Source organism: Sarcophilus harrisii, chromosome 5 (assembly GCF_902635505.1).
Source record: "Sarcophilus harrisii chromosome 5, mSarHar1.11, whole genome shotgun sequence".
Taxonomy (NCBI): domain Eukaryota; kingdom Metazoa; phylum Chordata; class Mammalia; order Dasyuromorphia; family Dasyuridae; genus Sarcophilus; species Sarcophilus harrisii.
In genome coordinates, this window is record NC_045430.1 from 128876365 (window position 1) to 128897244 (window position 20880).

The 20880-nt window shown below is 35.9% G+C and overlaps 1 protein-coding gene across 1 annotated transcript in view; it reads left to right on the forward strand.

The window, feature by feature from the left end:
• CELF2 (CUGBP Elav-like family member 2) overlaps positions 1-20880 on the forward strand; it is a 969093-nt gene that overhangs the window by 218961 nt on the left and 729252 nt on the right. Inside the window, exon 2 of the mRNA XM_031940494.1 lies at positions 8911-8963. The gene's annotated coding sequence lies outside the window, so the exon portion shown is untranslated. The remainder of the gene's footprint in view (positions 1-8910; positions 8964-20880) is intronic.

Sequence of the window (20880 nt, forward strand, 5' to 3'; positions counted from 1 at the left end):
AGGTTGGCAGCATATTTTCTTTTCTCCATTTGAAGTAAGTTGAAGTCTGTCTATACATTACCAGTTCAACCATTTTGACAGAATTAATTAGTCAATTCACATGTATAGGGGGAATCAATATATCCAGGAAAGCATTCTAGCTAGCTTACTTTTAAAAAATATATATTTAAGAAAGGATTTGGAATAGACACATTGGACCATATTTAAGCACCCTAATTTATTATATTAGATTTAAATTGAGCAATTATGGACCCTTATACCGCTGGGTTCTTTTTTAAAACCTTCCATGTAACTTTCATTCGTATTCCAGTTCAGTCAGCCTATGGAATCCACTGGTCCTGCCTTTAATAAGTTATTACTCTCTCTTTCTTGATTTAAGAAGACAGTTCTCCATCTGTTCAAGAACTTGGCAATTGTCATAAATGTTCTTTGATATAATTATACTTCAGTAAAATGTAATCTCCCTGGGGAAGAGGCTGTTTTAATTTGGGCTTCCTATCTTTACCACCTAGCATTGCATGAGACACATAATTTTTGTTCTCATTCTCAATAAATGTTTTAAACTGAATTGAATCGAGTTGACATGCATCATGTGATGCAAAAAAAAAAAAAACTTTGCTTAATATCTATTTGGGTCATAATACATTCTCAGATTAGAAAGTACTCCTTCTCCCCTCCCCATAATCCAGGCTTTTGATTCCTATAAGTAGGAAAATGAACTAAAATTTTTTGAAACCTATTTGAAAATAAGGGCTAAAATTAGAAAAGATTTATTTGTTACTCTAGCCAATCAGAAAATGAGTTATAAACCTGCCCCATTTTCCTGAGCGTTCTAGTTAACTGAGGTGTTGATGAGATGTGATAAAGTGAAAAAAAAAATCAGAGCTTTTAGTAGGAGTTTTTGTACCATGGGCAAGAAGCAGGAAAGGAACCCTGAAAAGAGATACCATTTTTTGTTTGACAATCAAGAATCTTGGAACACCTAAGGTTGATAACTCTGAACATCAACGATCTTTATAAATAAAGAACACAGCCTGAAAGTTAGTTTGTTCTTATTTTTTAATAATCCCATGTTAAGTTTTGTTTTATTACTCCTAAAAGTTAAGTGCAGTAAAGTCCTCAATAATTGTTTTGCAGTTAAGAGTAAGTTCACTGTATCTTTCAATAACAAAGTTTTAGATTTTAACTGCATGCAAGTCCTCATGCTTGAAGCTAGGGATAAGAAGTCAAAAACGAAAGAGGTCCTATCCTCTAGGAGATTTTTAAGGAGAAACCACATGTACATAGAATATCACATGTAATTTAATTTCTAGGAGGAAGCCAGTAGGAAATAGGTATGATAGATAAGGATTCCTATAAAAGGTATTCCTATACAGGATTCCTATAAAAGGTATCCCTGAAACTGAAATTTGGAAGAAACTGGGGACTTTGTGAGGTCAAAGTGGAGAAGGAGCCTGCTAGAGGCAAGGGATCCATTCTGAGCAAAAATCAAGAGATAATAAATGTAATGTTGTGTATGGAGGGCAGCAAACAGGCTACTCTGTTTTTATGTAGGCGCAGGTCTACCTGAGTAGATATGTTAAAAGACCTGAGTGTCAAAAGTGACACTTAACACTGATTGGCTGTGTGATGCTGGGCAAGTTATTTAACCCTAATTGCTTTACCAAAAACAAATACATTGAATATGTAAAAAAAGATAAGCGCACAGTAAACCTTGAGAGGTAAGCCAGAGCTAGATTTATAAAAGGGAAAAGTTTATAGTTCTGTATCTGAGAGAATATATCTATATATGAAAAGTAAGCTGGAATCACTGAAGCTTTTGGAGCCCAGGAGTGAAGATATCAGAGCTATTCTTCACTGTGGCAGCTGAGTGAAAGATGGATTGGAAAGGATAGACACAGAACGCAGGAAAACTTACTTGGAACCTACTGAAATGGTTGAGATGAGATGAGATGAAGTCTTGAATTGGGGTGGTAACTAGGAAAGAGAGGAAAAAATAGGATGTATATGTGGAAATAGAATCAAAAAACTTGGGAACCAGTTGGATAGAAAAGGTCAGAGGGAAGGAAAGGCTGCTAACTGATTGATTGAAAGGATGTTAACTGAGTAACTAGAGGAACAGTGATATCTTCAGTAGAAATAGGGGAATAAGGAAGAAAAAAGAGTTTGAAGGAAATATTTATTACAATGTATTTTTATATTTTAAAAATTTTAATACTTCTAGTAGTTCTGGGTAAAAGAGCATATTTTAACATTCCTATTTTACACAAAGAGGAACTGAAAATTGTTAAGGTTTTGTAACTCCTCTAGTATCATTTAATTAATGGTAAGAAGGGGAGTAAAATTCTAGCTTTTGGCCTCTCAGAGTATGGCTGTCTACCAAACTCTACTTCCATGATGTAAGTAGGACATCTAATTGGTTTATTATATATTATAAAAGAATGAAAGTCTTTGTCAAAGGCTAGAGTATACCCCACTAAGGTTCAGAGGTCTAAAGATTTGATATGATATGGAGAAAATTTTTTCCTAACAATTAGTGCTATCCAAAAAAGGTAATGAGCTGCTAGTGTAAGAAAACCTGGGTTCAAATATTATTTCTTAAATTTCATGAAATGTGGATGACTAAACATATCTCAAAGGGTCATTGTGATGACCAAATGACCTAAAATTAGATATGAATGACTCAGTAGACAGAGATCTAGGCCTGAAGTCAAGAAAACCTCAGTTCAAATCCAATCTTAGATATTACTAGTTGTGTGACCCTGGGCAAGTCAGTTAACCCTATTTGTTTCAGTTTCCTCATCTGCAAAATAAACTAGAGAATAAAATGGCAAACCATTCCAATATCTTTGCCAAGATGACCCAAAATGGGGTCATGAAGTGTCAGCCACTGAACAAAAACTAACTCCCTTGGATTTATATGCTATATCCCAAGTCAACCAAAAAATGAGATATGTGTTGGTGGAAAAGATTCCTACACAGGGAATTTCCTATGCTGGGGATAAAACCTTAGATCCTTCATGATTGTTATTGTAGTGGGTTGCGCCATCACCAGAAGTCTTCCAAGGAAACCAGATCCTTATCCTTATGTAGATCAAATTTCATGGCCACTCATGCTCTTAGATTCTGTAATTATTTGTGTATACCCTGGATTTCAGTTGCTGATAGGACATGTAAGACATGTACACACACATACACACAGAGAGAGTGTATAACTTCAAGTTGTGGATAGAAATGAAAATCTATGAATAATGTGTTAAAATCATTTTTGGGGGGAAATGCAAAACATCTGCATTGATGATTAAGAGAGTTATATACTCCTCAGGCTGAACCTGCACCTCCAATAACAGTCACTAAGGATCTGTTTACATCAATGTTACATGCAATTGGACAGTCCAGAATACTTAAAGACTTTTAGATTTCTGTTAACTAAAAACAACACTACTAGTATCCTTTTCACCAATAAGGAAAGAATATTGATCTTGAGTAGGAATTCAAATTTTGGCTATTATGGCTTAACCACTTACCTGTGTAACTTCATCAATTTCCTTACCTGTAAATAAGGAAGTGAAGCTGATGCCCTCTGAGCCTCCCTTCTCCCCCAACTCCCAGCTCTAAATCTATACTCCTTTGATCCTTTATCCCCTGACACTATGATATCGGAGAAATGCTGAAGGAAAAAGAAATTCATCACTAGTGGACAACCTTCTGGCAACGAATCTTTTAGCACTCAGTTTATTCCTTTGTTGAACAACTGTACAACCTCTTGCAAGACAAATGCTTTCAATCTTTTCACTTAGGAGGACCTATTGGAGCTTGTGATTTGTTTGGCTGCCTTTGCATAGTTACATCTATGACGAGGCTTCAGAATAGGATTTCAGTGGAGGGGTATTGAACATACTAATTTTAATTCAGTGAATTTAATTGGCTTGGCCTTTGTAAACATTCATTATTCAGAGGGCCTGATCACGGTAACCCTAGTTGCTTAACCTTTAATTGCCTTCATTTATTAACATTAGCAAGCTTTTTTTGAATACAGTTTCAAAAAAAAAAAAACCCAGGCTGCTTTAGCCCAGCTGCTACCTGTTTTGCTTGACAGATGTAAGGTACTGATGACTATAGCACTAGATAGCCTAAGGAAACTCACCTGCCAGGATGGTTCTCTTGGGATGATGGGCTTTAGTTGCAGGGTGTTATTGTAACACTTTGGGAGGATCTCACTCCTTTTATCATCAAGATTACAGGGAAACCAAATTAAGGCCATTTATATACTGGCTAAGTGAGCTGCATGATTTATGGGCACTGCCACTGAGTTGAGTCCTTTCTCTACCCCATCACTGGGATGCTGGCTGCTGGGTCTCTGGCACCAGTAAATGAATGATATGGCAGCTTCACAGAAGTCATTGCCACTTCTGGCAATATGGCAGCTGTTTTGAAGGGTTATTTGCAGCCTCTATTGGCAAAAGAGAATGCAACAGTGCGTGAAAGTCCTTCTTGGAACAATTCCCAGCAATGCGTATGAATTGCTTGTTTGCAGAAATTGTGGTCTCTCTCTAGACAATGGCTATGTCTTGAGAGTTCAATCAAATCAATATAAATATGGTTAAAAGGCAAAAATAATGTTGTAAAAATACTCAGTGTCAGGAAGCTTTGGTTTCAGTCCCTGGCTCTGACAGCCGCTTTGTAAACAACTCACAACCTCTGTGAACATCAGTTTTATCATCTGTAAAATGGTCGTAAAATACTTATGCTCTTCACTTGCTGAGATAGGTGTGAGGAAAGTGTTTTGTAAACCTTGAAGCCCTAGGTAAGTGTGAGTTATTATCGCTTCAGTGAACTGCCAAGAAAGTGAACAGGGGGCTTTGGGGTCACATTGATTCCATTGTTCACATAGCTAGAATATGAAGACTAATCAATGTTAGTCTGCTAGTTTTGGCTTCATGAACAATGGAATCCTATCAAGCATGAAATCCAATTGCTTGACAATCAACTTGCAAACTGTCAATCTGATTGCTTTCAGAAACTCAACCAAAGTGTTAGGCAACCATGGAGGTTTCTGTCAAGAATTTCCATCTAGTGTCAAGATGCTGTTCACTGTGCAGAAGGCAATAGTGGGCTATTAATTTGTAACAACTTCCAAACATGAGTTCTTCCAAGCCACTGGATAGAAATGCACTAAGAACCGAAAGGTGCAAAAGTTGTATGTGAATGTATCCAAGAGCAAAAGATAAAAGATTTCAGCTTTTACAGCTTTAAATCTATTTTTGTTGAGTGAGAAGTAAGCATTGCAATCATTCAGCTAGTGCTGACCATTCCCAGAACATAATAAGTCCTAAAGGCAGAAAGTCTGGAAGCTCACTCGTTGGACAAACATGTCTGTGAGGTTTTCTCACCCATCCTCTTGGATGTTCTCTCTTTTCTTGCATTGCTGACACTGCTCTGTCTTGGTTCTTCTCTTACCATCTTACTGCCTTTTTTTCCAGTCTGCTTTGCCAGATCATCAAACATATTCTGTCTGCTAACTATAGGCATCCCCTAAGGTTCTTTCCTGGGCTTCTTCTCTTGTCCCTGAATTCACTATCTTTTGTTCATCTCTTTAGCCTTCATAGTTTCAGTGATTATCCCTATGCAGAGAATCCTTGTTATACATCTAGTTATAATCTCCTGAATGCCAGGCCTTCATTTGAAATTATGTGGTGGTGGGGGGGAGAGATCTCCATATGGATATTCCATGGGCATCTCAAATTCAATGTGTCCAAAACAGATTTCATTATATTCTCTCCACCCACCCCCAAATCCATTCCTCCTCCACACTTCTCATTTCTGGTGATCGTTATCTCCATCTGCCTCATCAACCACCTAAATAACTTTAGAATCATCCATGATGTTTCTCTCTCCATCTCCATTTATATCTGAGTAGTTACTTAACTGATATTTCTATCTCCACTCTTACATCTTCTCTTCCCTACATTCATACAGCTTCAATACCAATTCAGATCCTCATCTGCTCTGATTTAAAACTATTGTAATTGCTTCCTAATGAATATCCTTGTGTCCACTATTTGCTCCCTCTCCAATCTATCCTTCACACAAATTGATATTCCTAAAATGCAAATCTGATCAAGTCATCCACCTGCCCAAACTTTTTCAATATTCCTCCATGATTACAATTCAAGATCTTTAATCTGACATTTATATCCCTCCCCAATCTCTTCCACATCTTCAAGCCTTATTTCAGATTGCTTCCCTAACTTTGGCCTTTACAAATCATCCTATTTCCCATGTCCCATTGTCTTTGTGTGAATGGCTCACCATGTCAAGAATTCACTCCTTTCTCATTTACACCAAAAAGAATCCCCGATTTCCTTCAAATCATATATCAGGTGCCACCTGATATATAAGAAATTTTTCTAATGCCCCTTTTAATATCATCACTTTTTCCCTTTTGAAATGAATTTCCATTAATTCATATCTCCTTAATATTTACTTACTTGTGTATAAGTTATATTCTTCAACACAATGTGAACTTGACAACAAGCAACAATTGTACTTTTTTGTTTGCATGAGTGAGATGCCTAGATAGCACTGGGGATACATTACTGTATCTCTGGTGAGGAAGACCTGAATTCAAATCCAACCTCAGGTCCTTACTAGCTTTGTCACTTTGTATCTCTCTGTCTGCCTCAGTTTCCTCAACTATAATATGGAATAAGAACATCACCTACTTATCAGGATTGTTCTGAAGATCAAATGAGATAATATTTATAAAGTGCTTTGTAAACACAAAGCTATTATTATTGCAATGCTTAGCATGTGCCTACATAAGATAGGTGCCTAAGATAATTGAATTTATTTGAATGACTGCATAATAACTTAAGGTCATTTGTCATAAAACCCATGGATCAGGGTCAAGCCACAACAAACAAAGAAAGCCAGCACTTCAAATATTTGATAGATTTAGTTTGTATAGTTCTATAAAATTTAGGAATGCAGAAAGAGAGTGGGAGAAAAGGGAGGGGGAATTTTGTTTCATAGTAAAATAAGATAAATTTCCAGCTCTGTATATAAGGCCCAACAAATGAAACAGATCAAATAGTCATGTGACCAACTCAGCCACTCTAAAGTATATAGATCATAGGGTTATAAGAACCCATGATAGTGATGTTTCACTTGATCAACGTATCTAAAATGAAATATCCTTAAGGGAAGTCTTGGTTATCCATTTTATTCATTTCATTGTGCAAATGTTACAGAAGTTTTTTTATTAAATATTTAAGATACTCTTCAATTTATGGGGAGGAAAATATATTTTCTAAGCATTTAGAGAAATGCTTCCTTAGAAAGGTTGAATATTTTTGTCAAATGTTTTCTTTTATTATCTTCAAGGATTGGCTATCAGATTTTCCCATAAACTCATCAATCAAAGAATTCATTCTTCACGAAAATGTGAGGAGCAAGTTCCATGTATGATCTTGAGTTACAAAGCTTTACTGTTTCTCTGGGTCATGCCTATGTGCAGGACTAAACCTAAAGGCAAAATTATAACATAAATGAAGGGTATTGTTAGTTTCCTTAGATCCTGCCCTTTCCTGCATATTTTTCCCCTTCTTGATGGCCCTCAACCCTCACTCAAATTCATGCTCTTTCCCACCACCTCTCTATCCCCATCAAATCAAAACTAGCTTCCAGGGAAGGATTTCAGAAACACACACAAGTTTCAGGATTCAAATTTTTCCCCCAGGATATTCCCATTTAAACAGCTGATAAGGACCCCTTTTGGCCTCATCAAAGAAATAAAGCTTCAATTTTGATGTTAGGTATCAGGCAGACTAATTATAGCAGGGTTTCTTTTATGTTTGGGGGCTTTAACTGGTGCCACTGAAACACAATCTCCCTTCCAGTAGAAGCAACTGAGGCAGAGTGAAAGGAATAGTAGCTTTGAAATGAGAAGATCTGGGTTAGAAATGTCAGCCTTGCTACTCCCTACCTTTGGTCAAGGTACTTAGCCTCTGAGAGCCTTGGTTTCCTCTTCTGTAAAATCAGAATAAAAATGCCTGTCCCCCTCATAGGGTTATGGATGTGAAAGCACTTTGTAAAACATTATGTAAATACCAACATTTCATTTCTTTGTGAATCCAGCCTATTCCAGTGAGCAAACAAACCTCTGCATCTACATTTATTTCACTAGCTGTAGTGTGAATGAATTGGGACATAAAAATGTTTGTTGGATCGAGCGCATCTGAAATGCTTTGAGCTCTCGGGAACAAAACTGCTTTTGTTAATACAAGGTTGTGTTATTTGACCAAGAATTGAAAATGTTCTAACAAGAAAACAATGTATGTATAGGAAACAGGTTTCATTAACCATGATGCATCATCTGAACAGTATGATTAGGCATTATTCAGGATTAGAGTATTGGTGAAGCCCCATATTAAGCCACTAAACTGCCTTCCTTAGACATAAAAGCACTGATTTTTCTCTCTCCTCTTTCTACTTAAAAGTGGGTGGGTAAAGGGAGCAAAATCCCACTGGTCCCAAGGTAAGTGTTTCTTTCTTTGAAAGAAGTTCATCCTATAAACAGTCATATTAAAAACATATATAGATATAGATTATTTTTTACTCTAATGAGAACTGAATCAGTAACATGCATACACCCCCTTCCCATTTCAGTTTATAATTTAGTATTCAGTTCAGATGTGTGGAGGGGAGGTTTTCATGAGGGCAGCCCAGAGAATTAGGCCCACCTGCTTAATTGGCAAGCATTTCTTTTGATTCCAACTAAAATCTAAGAGAAAAATAAGCAACAGGAAAAAGAAAAGAAAATTCCATAATTGTTGGGGGGGAATTCTAAAGATAATGGTTGTTAAAAATCAGAGAACCAATTTTTTTTTTATTTCTATTGATGTTTAGATCTACAGAGCTAGAGGAATAGAGGAAATAAAGAGTTTGCCTGGGAAAAAAAGGTAAGTCTCTGTCTCTTATTGAGAATGTTTGACTGACAGTTTGAATAGTAACTACTAAACAGTTTGTGCTTGTGGTTTTGCCCTTTGGGTTTCATTTTCTACTTTTTGGTACTGGGATGTTTCCTGTCATTTTCCTTCTGGGTTTTTTCCCCTTTCCTCCCTTCTTTCTATTTTCTTTCCTTTTTTGCTTCTTTAATTTTTCCTTCCTTTCCTTATTTCTGTTTTTTCCTCTTTCTTTTTTATTTCCTTTAGGTCCAAATTCATTTCTCTTCCTATCTTGTTTCCATGATGACACATTAAATTTTATTTATTCTAACTTGATCTTTGTATCTATATTTACACTTGTCTCATAGTTGAGTCTTTTCTTTTAGGCACATGTTCTTTTAATTTTCCTTTCTTTCATTATGCAACAACAAACAAGGATTGTCAGAAACATTTCTATGTCTTATCATGTTTTGGGATAAAGTCCATGGATTCACTTTTGAGAATGGAAGGAGTCATATTACTGGTTCCTCAATGATCTCCCAAAATGACAAAATTGTATGCCAACTAAAGATTAAGCTCAGTGTCTTTTCTGACTTCAACTGATATGCCCCTTTTCCATGCCACATATAACTATCAGGACTAGAGAGACAGATAAAATATGCCTTCACTCCCTTCTGACCAGGGCTATTTGAAAAAACCAGAACCAAACTTAAAGCAAAGAGTCATTCTCCCTCTTAAATAATTTAATACTGCAGCTGAGCTGTTCCTACTGTTCCTGTATCCAGCCATCATGGAGATTTATAGGGCTGCCCAGTGGCCAACAGAGCCCAAAAGATGCATTGAACCTAATTAGCCATTCTCCTGACCATCATTTCATAAAGATTGTTCATAAACCAATTTTTTTCTGTCTTCTGAGGGGCTTAAATTTCTTTTGCAATTCAATGGCAAGGGCCTGTATACTCTAGAGAATTGTTAATGAAAGATGATGTCTATTAATAGCACTTTCATTCATTAGGGTTTTTTAATTTCTTTGGGTTGTGTTGAGTTTTACGCCTGTGGATTTTTTTTTTCATTTTTCATTACCTTTCATATTTGTGTTTCTTTTCAATGTTTTAATCCAATTACCAGCCCCATAAACAAGCATTTGTCACATCTATAGTAGGTGCACTGAACTGTGAGTGGAAGTGATTTCTGATTACAGACAGGCTAATTTTCAAGGGACAGGAGGAACAACATGCAGTGAACTGAATAAAAGAATAATGGAAGATACCTTGTTAGGTGACATATGGTACAGAATTAGAGCACAGATGGGGAATAGAGAAGTTACTTAATACTAAAACACATATGCATCACATATCTAATGGCCTTAGACAGAATTGTTTCTGTATTGGATCTCTTTATCTATGAAAAGGAAGTATTTACTCATGATATAGTTTAGGAGTTGTCATTAATCTGAGCATTAATCTCCTGTAATTGGGAAAGTACGTAAGCCACAGATGGAAATATAATCCTGAGGACAAAGCAAAACTGATATATAGGCAAAAATGCTTTTATTTCTGGTGATTTCCTCATCTGTGCCCTCTGCAGTTGTGCAGAGCCAAAATAACTGAGACCATGACATAGCTCTTGGGGTGCAAGAGTTAGAGTGAGAAAGTTCTTATTCAGTCATCCATCATGTCTGACATTTTGTAATCCCATTTGGATTTTGTTTTGTGTGTGTGCTTTTTTTTGGAGGGGTGGGTGGCAGAGAAAATTAAGACAAACAGGATTAAATGACTTATCCAAAGTCACAAAGTAAATGGCTGAGGCTGGATTTGAAGTCAGGAAGATGAGTCGTGACTTCAGGCTAAGTGCCACTTTGCTGTCCTAGAATCAGGAAGATTCCTACCTGTTATAGATTATTGACTTTGGTCAAGTCAATTAATTTCTCTGATCCTTGGCTTCCTGATCTGTAAAACAAGATTGGACTATAAGACTTCTAAGGTCCTTTTTAGCTCTAAATCTACAATCTTATTATCTTCTTCCCTAATCTATCAAAACTTGCCCTTGGGTCCTTCTATCAAATGAATATATAAAGGACTGATAACACTTTCAAGTTATTACCTGTCTTTGTAAGAAACTACTCTTCTTTTCTCTATCTCAACTCTGGGCCAAGCCACCATATCCACATACTCAGATTTGTTTATGCACCTATAAAGTAAAACTTAAAGGCTAAAGGGATGGTGTTTTGGTGATACTACCAAGTATCTGCCAACCAATGAGTGAGAAGCAAGAGGCAATTTAGGGGGAGTAGGAGGAGAGATAAGGATGGGGACTGGACCTGGACTTTTTAAAATCCCAAATAAGAAACTCTTACCAATGTAGATTATTTCATTCTCTAACATCATTTCTACTTTGACATGAAGGCAAAAAAGACCAATCAGTCTCAAATATCAGCAATTTGGAGAAAATGGACATGTGAGTTAAATTTGGCAGTTAGATTTCCCCACTATTCCAGATATGAGGCACATTTGGAGTTGGAATCTTAGCCCAGGTATTAGGGGAAAGTAAGATACTTTCTTCCACCTGATATTCAAAACAAATACAGATTTCAAAAAATAGCAACCGGAATAACATTGAATCAAGTCAACTTTCATGGTCTGATCCATAACTCTGAGAAAGAAAAATCATAAATTATAAAATCTTATAAGACAAATGTCAGAGTATGATAAACTATGTTAGCAAAAGGGGCTCAAAACTTCCATCTCTTTAGCTAAGCCTTTGGCCATTGGAATTTGAGATCTGCTGATTCACTAATAAATTTCATTTGATCACAGCAAAGCCAACAAAAATGGGAAAGCAAACACAAAGGATCCCCAGGGAACATAGTATCAAATTTTTTATAACAAAATGAATTTAGAAAAGATTTTCAGGGCAAATGAAATCCACTGATTAGAAACCTTAAAGTTGATATGGACATAATATAATCTAAGTGAGTCTGTGTCCTAAAGGAGCCAAAAAAATACCTCCTCCAACATCTCTCTTTTAATGTTGTTATTAAGAATAGCCAAGCCATACTTTCATAAAATGTAGAGTCCAAAAATTTAAATACTCTTTCCCTTCTTTAGGCAAACACTAAATTATAAATATCTGTATAGCATTTGGCAGACATTTGGCTGCCAAATGACAAATAAAATGTGCAATATAAAGACTAAGATTTAAAGCATTATGTCACAATTCATTATAGACTGCAAAATACAGAGCCATAACATAACAGTAACCTAACAACAAAACACAATATTTCATGTAGATTCATACCATCGCTAGCAGAAGACATTTTAGACTATAAAATCATTGCGCACCCAAGTTCTAAGGTTTAGCCTTTATCTCTGAGCTTATTTCAGCAATGTTCTAAATAGTAAGGCCTGAAAATCAGATCCTGATGGATTTTTCCATCATAAATTTGTAATAATATTTGTTCTCTAATCACTATTTTATAAAGCTTCTTCATAAAATGTGAAGTCTGTGTTTCTTAAGACAAAAATATCTATGGAAACTAAGGGGAAGAATAAAATGTAAATAAGCATACCACTGATTTTAAACTGGTGTTTGAATTCTAAGGAATCTAGCTTAACTTTCAAGGTGGATTGGATTCACTGGATAATTGTTTAGCTCTTCTTTAGCTGGCCTTGCACATGTAGATAGAGAAGGTAAAAGGACAATGATTTTGATGAAAGTCAGTCTGATATTGGAGCACTGAGATGTTGAATTGATGAGACTGGAAAATCTGTTTCTTCTCTCTGGCCTATTGTTACTCAAAGGTAACTAAACCCAAACCTAAGACAAAGAACTTAGAATTGATATTGTGTTTATAGGATGACTCAATCTATCCATGAATATTTACATCTACTATATTCCAGGCACTGTACCAAGTGCCAGTGATACAAAGAAAAACAAAAGATAGTGTTCACTGTCAGAGTTCACAGTCTAATAAGACAGACAACATGTAAACAACTATGTACATTATACACAATTACATAATATATACTATAGTATATAATACATTTCATATTATATTGTTTATGGTATATATATTACTTATTGTATCTCTATATATATTACCTATATGTGTATGTATGTAAATAATAACTCGCAGGTGATAACAGGGGAAGCACTAGCACTAAGGACTATCAGGAAAGACTTCATGTATATAGGGGAACTTAAGGGGGAGTTGAAGTAATTCAGGGAAAATAAGTAGAGATGAATAAGAAGGGGATTATGGACAGTGCCTCAAAGTAGAAGATTGAGTTGTCTTATACACACTATAGGTATAGATATAAGTATAAGGTATAAGAGAACTGGAACAGTAGGAGATCAAGTTATAAAAATCTTTAAACAAGAAATAGATTTTATATTTGATCCTGGCAGTAATGAGGAATGATTTGAATGTATTGAATATAAGTGTGACATGGTCAGATTTGTGCTTTAGAAAGATCAACTTTAGGAAGATGAACTGGAATGGAAACTGTCTAGTCCTTCCCCACTCAGAGTCATAGATTTCAGCATCTATGTCAGCAGGCTCAGGTCATTTTGTGCCCTGGAATCAGTTCCTGACCTGGTAGAGAGCAACTGGGATTTACTTTAAAGTTTGTACTATGATAACTTGGATGGCTGGTACTTTGAGGATCCTTTCACCTTTCTGGCTTCTCATGATTATCAGCTCTTTGACTTGTGGCTTGTCTAAGAGGATTCCCAATCTTTTGCCTCTTTTTCTCCCTCCTATCTATGTTCCCAGACTAGCTCCTGTTTCATCCAATGTCATTATATTCTTAACATTTCTTGGTTTTCCACAGAATCATCCTTTCCAGTCCAATGCACTTTGAGAATTTCTGAAATAGATTCATCTTAATCACTCCACAAGCTGGTGATACTATAAAACAGTCATTCTTTAATCTTATTTTTTTAAATGAATGCCTATAACCTATAAGCAATTGCCATAAAGATCTAATTTTCATTGTTTTATACCTCAGACATTCAAAGGAATTTTAAAAGGACCAATTTTTGGAGGAGAGTTCATTTTTTTATTTACATTCTCTATCTTTCCTCTCTCCAGAAATGGAAGACTGGAATCTCATAAAAATGACATTAAAATTATCAAACTAACCTAATGAAAATCTTAACCAAAATTCATTGTAAATTAGATATTTGCTATACTGAGAATACAAGCCTTTGTAAAGCAGATATTGTTCTTATGTAAACTCATGAATGGAGACTTTCTCAAATAAATTACTTGCTAATAACATCAGAGAGTCATTGGCTGGGTAAATATCTCCCTGGGGCACTCACTGAGATTCCTGAATTTAAATATTCAATAGAAATTCATATTTGTCACCTTTACTAACAAGTTTTTTCCTTATGAAATCATTATTAGCATGAAAAAGTTAAATTTTGTATCTAATTTCTAGAATTAATACTGTTTAAAAGACCTTAAGGGATTGAAAGTTCTCATGATAGAAAGCATCATTTGCATAATTTCTATCGCCCCAACATTTCCACTCTCCTACCCAATGCCAATTTGCTACCTCAAGCTAAAAAGAAAAATGATCTGTCAGTCATCGGAATTTCTGGGGACGCCTGCCAAAAGAAGCAACAAATTTAAAAGTTCTGCTTACTTTTCAGTCCCTGATTTCTGGCTGACTGCATTGGTCAGATTTTTACAGATGTTCTTTCTAGGTTATCCATCCAAATCAATGGCCTTGCATCTCTGTTCTGCACTGAGTCACAGAGGCCAATTTATGGAAACAGACTCGTAGCCATTCATTCCTTTAAATGTAGGAGATGAATTTTCTTTCAGACTGGGTTTTCTTTCCTCTCAGGTTCTGGAATCTCCCTGTTTTTACTTTTCTTTTCTCTTTTCTTTTTCTTTTTTCTGTTCTGCAGCAGAGGTGAATTAGGTGGACTGCAGTCAAAGTGAAAAGCAAAATAGTATATTGGTCATCTAGGTTTATTGCATAATTAGTGATTTCTAAGCCTGATGAGCTAAGAAAAGAACCAAGATTTCAGAAATCAGCATATTCAAAGAAAAGGTGAGAAAACTGAGTGAAATGGCCAGTCTTGGGTTTCTGTCCTTCCCAGTGCTGCCAACATCCTGGCCAAAGTTCTTCTGAATTGGCTGCTAAATAGCAGTTTATTGTACATTTCATGAATTGTATTCCAGATTCACATCACAACCATGTAAACAAACATGATCTTGATGCAGGCCAGATACAGAAAAGATTCTGGAAACTATATAAAGAACTCCATAAGGATTTAGCTAACCTCAATAAAACATTTGTTATAATTGACAGAAAGACTCTGGCAGCCACTTTAAGGTATTGGGGACTCCAAGAATTTCATCAGCATCCCAAGGATATGTTGGGATGGTTTATTGTGTTGTCAGACTTGATGGTTTCCTGTCTGACCCTGTCTAACCCATTTTCAACCTCCAATGGAGCAAATTAGGATGGTAGTAACACATCAGATATAGGTTCTACCAAGTACATTCAACAACATCCCAAAGCTCTATAATTCAGCAAAATTAAATTCAATAAGCATTTAAGAGCCGCTGCTAGAAAAAGTGCTTCCGGGGGAGGGAAGATCTAGGAGATCCCAAACTAGGTGTTAATTTTGCTTTCTATTAAAATGCAAATACCTCCTTGAAGGGCTACATAGTAAGCCTAATTAGCCAATTATATCATGGTGTGAATTAATTCATCAAATTATTTCATTAAGGTATAGAATGTGGAGTATAGAATGAAAGGATGAAAAAAAAAAAAGAAAAAGATAAAGGTACTGAGTTACCTGTGTTTTGTAGGGTCAAGTAATAAAAGTGATGTGGGTGAATAAAGGGCATAAAATAGTAATTCTGAGAGTCATAAGTACAGTCCTCACCTACTTCACAATTTTGCCAAGGTTGAGCTCCACTCAGTGTTGTGATATGGATGAACTTTGTCTCCTAGAATGCTTAATCTCTAGTCTCTGTCTTCTCTCCCACCTGTGCTATCTTCTTCCCAATAGAAATACAAAGTCTGTGTTCTTTCACCCTTTATGTCTAATAAAATCCTTCATTAATACTACAATGTAGCACAAGGATTCCTTTTTTCAGTTTCTTTTTAAAATATATTTTATTAAAGTTTTTTAATTTTCAAGAGATATGCATAGATAATTTTCATCATTAACCCTTGTAAAATCTTGTGTTCCAATTCTACCCCCCTTCTCCCAATTTCCTCCCCTAGATAGCAAGTAATCCAATAAATGTTAAACATGGTAAAAAATATAGGTTAAATCCAATATATGTGTACATATTTATACAATTATCCTGCTCTACAAGAAAAAATTAAATCAAAAAGGAAAAAATAATGAGAAAGAAAATAAAATGCAAGCAAACAACAGCAAAAGGAGTGAAAAATGCTATGTTGTGATCCACACTCAGTTACCACAGTCCTCTCTCTGGGTGTAGATGGTTATCTTCATCACAAGATCATTAGAACTGGCATCAATCATCTCATTGTTGAAAAGAGTCAATTCCATCAGAATTGATCATTTTATAATCTTATTATTGCTCTGTATAATTGTATATTCTTCTCTAGAGTGTAATATGCTCTAGGAGCAGGTTTCTTGGAGGGCTTCTGGGAGCAGCCTTCGTTTCAGTTCAGCAATCGCCTCAAATGCAGCCAGGTATTAAAGTCCAAATTCTTTATTGTCTCCTTCAAAGTCTTTTCTCCTTCACTGGGGCTCAGCTAGTTTTTCTGGAGGCCTTCTGGATCTTGGTTTCAGTGTTCTCCACAGGATAGCTTGCCACCACTTCTCTGTCTTCCTTAGTTCTGCTTGACTGCCTTCTCTGGCTTCTGAATCTCTTCAACTTCCAAAGGTTTGTGCTTGAGCCTCCAGCCACAACAAAGGTGGCGGATGGATGAAATGAATCTGTCTCAGCCTCAGAAAGCTTCTAGTCCTTTCTGGCCCTGAGAGCTCCTCCTTATATGTTCCATACTGAGTATACACCAATCATTATATCACTAGGAAATCATTATTTGTTGTAGGATTAAATCAACACTAAACTAGATTTAACCATTATCTCCTCAATTCCACTTAGTACCTTGTTTCAAGTTCTGGCCCATAACATCTCCTTGTAGCATCAGATCAATCATACTGAACCATGATAAATTAGATAATTATTGTCTCTATCAATTCCATTGTCTTAGTACCTTGTAATAATCCTAACATATAATGATCTCTTGCTTCTGCTCACTTCACTTAGCATCCATTCATGTAAGTCTCTCTAGGACTCTCTGAAATCATCCTATTGGTCCTTTCTTATAGAACAATAATATTCCATAATATAAATGTAACTTATTCTACCATTCTCCAATTGATGGGCATCCACTCAATTTCCAGTTTCTTGACACTACAAAAAGGGCTGCCACAAATATTTTTGCACATGTGAGCCCCTTTCCCTCCTTTAAGATCTCTTTGGGATATAAGCCCCATAGAAACATTGCTGGATCAAAGGGCATGCAGTTTGTTTGATATGCCTTTGAGCATAGTTCCAAATTGCTCTCCAGAATGGTTGAATCACTTCACAATTCCACCAACAATGTATTTGTGTTCCTGTTTTCCCATATTCCCTCCAATATTTGTTATTATCTTTTCCTATCACCTTAGCCAATCAACACAGGGATTTTTAATCTGGATTCTGTGAACTTTTTTTTAAAGCATTTTGAAACTTTTTTCAATACATTTATATTCATTTTAGTCCTGTATAATAAAAAATTATTTGTAAGCAAGTTCTACTGCCAAAGAAGTTCATGATACATGCAAAAAAGTTAAGAATCTCCTGGTGTAAAAAAAAATTGGTAACCGCTTAGTCTGATCCCTGCCAAGAAGATTTTGGTTTTAATAAGAGATCAAAGTTGGAAGCAGAATGGATGAAGTTGTTCTTCTGAATTCCAGGTTTGGGAAGCATACCTTTGGACAAACAAGACTTTTTACAATTTCTGAAACCAAAACCTATATGCAGGTTCCTTCTTTTCTGCCTGTCAAGATCTGTAGAAAGCCCTTAATCAGAAGAATTAGTAAGTGGAAATCAAAACAAAACAAAACAAAAAGATGCAAATAAATAGCTCCAGAAACCGGGACAATGGATGCATCCCTGTTTTTCCAGTTCTAAATGTCAATTACTGGAGGTCTCCTGAGTACAGGTTAAAAATAGATATGCAGGTTTCTTTTGTTCATCTGTCATAGGGGGTCATTCCTTCTAGACACATTCTCATTGCCCTCTTTTCACCCTCATAGCTTGAGTTGTCAACCAAAAGCAACCCTAACTCTCTGTTACAATGGTGTCACACAGTCAAATTAGCATGTGCCCTTTCAGTTATGTCCAAATACCGCAGAGCTACTGGTTTTCCATAACTTCAGAATTCACATAATACTGTAAACAGTAATTTTCTCTATATAGAAAATACTAACATAGAACCCATTTAAGGTGACACAGACAAGTGATGAGAGAACTTTCTACTAGATGTGATAGAAACTAATTACATTTCCTCAATGCAGATACCAAACTTTTCTAGAGACTTGAGAAACTTTTTTATCCTTGGAGCTTTCTATTTCCTTCTCTCCATTCTCAAAATAAGGCAAAATGATAAAGTGGATGTGAACTAACTCTAATGTCAGAGGAATGGGCTCAAACCCCATCTCTGATATTTAGTGCCAATGTGATCCTGGGAAACAGTGTAACCTTGAAAAAATCACCCCTACTTGGTGAGCCTCAGTTTCTTCATCTATCAAACGATGAGATTTGACTAAATAGTCTGAGGTTCCTACAGGTTCTGCCTATTTTTTAAACAAACATTTACTAAGTAACTACTATGTTCCAGGCTCTGTGGAATTTCGCAAATGTTATTTATTCTTTTAGCAACCCTGAGAAGTAGGTACTATTATATCCTATTTTATAGATGAGGTCACTGAGGCCCACAAATAAGCATCTTCACTCAAATTTGATCTCAGTTCTTTCTGATTCCAAGTTCAGTTTTATCCACTGGATCCTGCAGTATACTTTTGTTTTTTTTTTTCCATAAAGAAAGTTGCAGAGCTATTTTTAAGTCTTGATCAATGCAGTTTGTTTGATATGCCTTTGAGCATAGTTCCAAATTGCTCTACAGAATGGTTGAATCACTTCACAATTCCACCAACAATGGGACTTTGTTGTTGTTGAATCCTTATTATATTTTAGGCATAAGGCTAAGCACTAGTAATGGATGAAAAGATATAATACTGTTGCAGTGGTAGTAGTGGTATTGGTGGTAGTGGTAGTAGTAATAATAGTAGTAAAAAAAATAATAATAAAACTGTGCCCTCAGGAGTTCTATTTCTAATGAGGAGATAACATGTAAATAACTAGGTACCAGATGAATGCAGGGAAAGTAATATCATAGGGAAAGGCAATAATCTTAAAAATATTAGAAAATACCTGCACAAAATAGGATTTAGTTTGAATCTTAGAGGAAGCTAAGGAGGCAGAGGTGGAAAGAGAGAGAGAGAGAGAGAGAGAGAGAGAGAGAGAGAGAGAGAGAGAGAGAGAGAGAGAGGGGGGGGTGGACATCCCAAAGAGAGAGCGGAAGAGGAGGAGGAGGAGGAGGAAGAGGAGGAAAAAGAGGAGGAGGAAAGGAGAAAGGAGATGGGAAAGAAAAGTCAGAGAGGGAAGGGAAAGAGAAAGGAGAGAGAGAGAAGAAAGGGAGAGAAGAAAAAAGGGAGAAGAGGAGAGAGAAAGGGAGAAGAGGAGAGAGAGGGAGGAGAGAGGGACAGATAGATAGAGACAGAGATAGAGGACATTCTAGGCATGGGTGCCAATCAGTAACAAGGTTTGGGGTCAAGATATTCAGTATCTTGATAGAAGTTTAGTTAGTAGACTAGTTGACTGAATCATGGAATGCATAGAGGGGAGTAAAGTATAAGAAGACTGGATAAGTATAAAGGGGTCATATTGTAAGGGTTTTCAGTGTCAAACAGAAAGTTTTATATTTGATGCTAGATATAATAGGGAGTCACTTGAACTTATTGAGTCGAGGTGGAGAGAGACAATATCCAACTTTTGCTTTAGAGAAATTACTTTGGCAGCTTATTAGAAAATAGATTCAAGTTGGAAGAGATTTAAGCCAGGAAAACCAATTAGAAGGATATTGAAATAATTAAGGTTAGAAGTGATAGGAACTTAAATGAGTCAGGATAAAATTTACAAATGGAGAGAAGGCTAAGTATATGTATTTGTGTGTCTGTATGTGTGTCTGTGTTTTGAACAATATTGTTAAGGTATAAATGACAAGATATGACAACTGACTGAATATATGGAGTGAGTAGGAGTGAAGAATCTAGGATGACAAAAAGTTTTTAGCCCAGATAACTGGGAATATGACAGTACCCTCAACTGTAACAGTAACTTGGAGAAGGTGGAGAAAATTAATTCTGTTTTGGACATGTTAAGTTTGAGGTGACTATGGAACATTCAGTTTAAGATGTTCAAAATGTCATTGTTGATAACAGGACTGGAGAGAAACTATGGATTGTAATATTTGACTACTTCTGAAAAAAAAAGTCACATTACAGTAAGATCCAGTTATCCTTGATGTTAGAGGAAAAACAAAGGTATAGATAATCTGAGGGAGTATATGAATCAGAGATATTTTCTACTTGTTTCTAGATTGCATTGTATACAATATTTACCTCTCTAATTAGATTTGGTTTCTGTTATTAAAATTAGTTTATGTTCTCTGAGAATGCACTAGTTGATAGTGTTGACAAATAGTAGCAAGGCTAAAAAAAATCCTGAGATTAAAAAGTTGCCAAAGAAAAGTCACAGTGACTATAACTCCAATACAAGTAAATATTTATGAGGTAGTATAATATTATGGAAAGAACT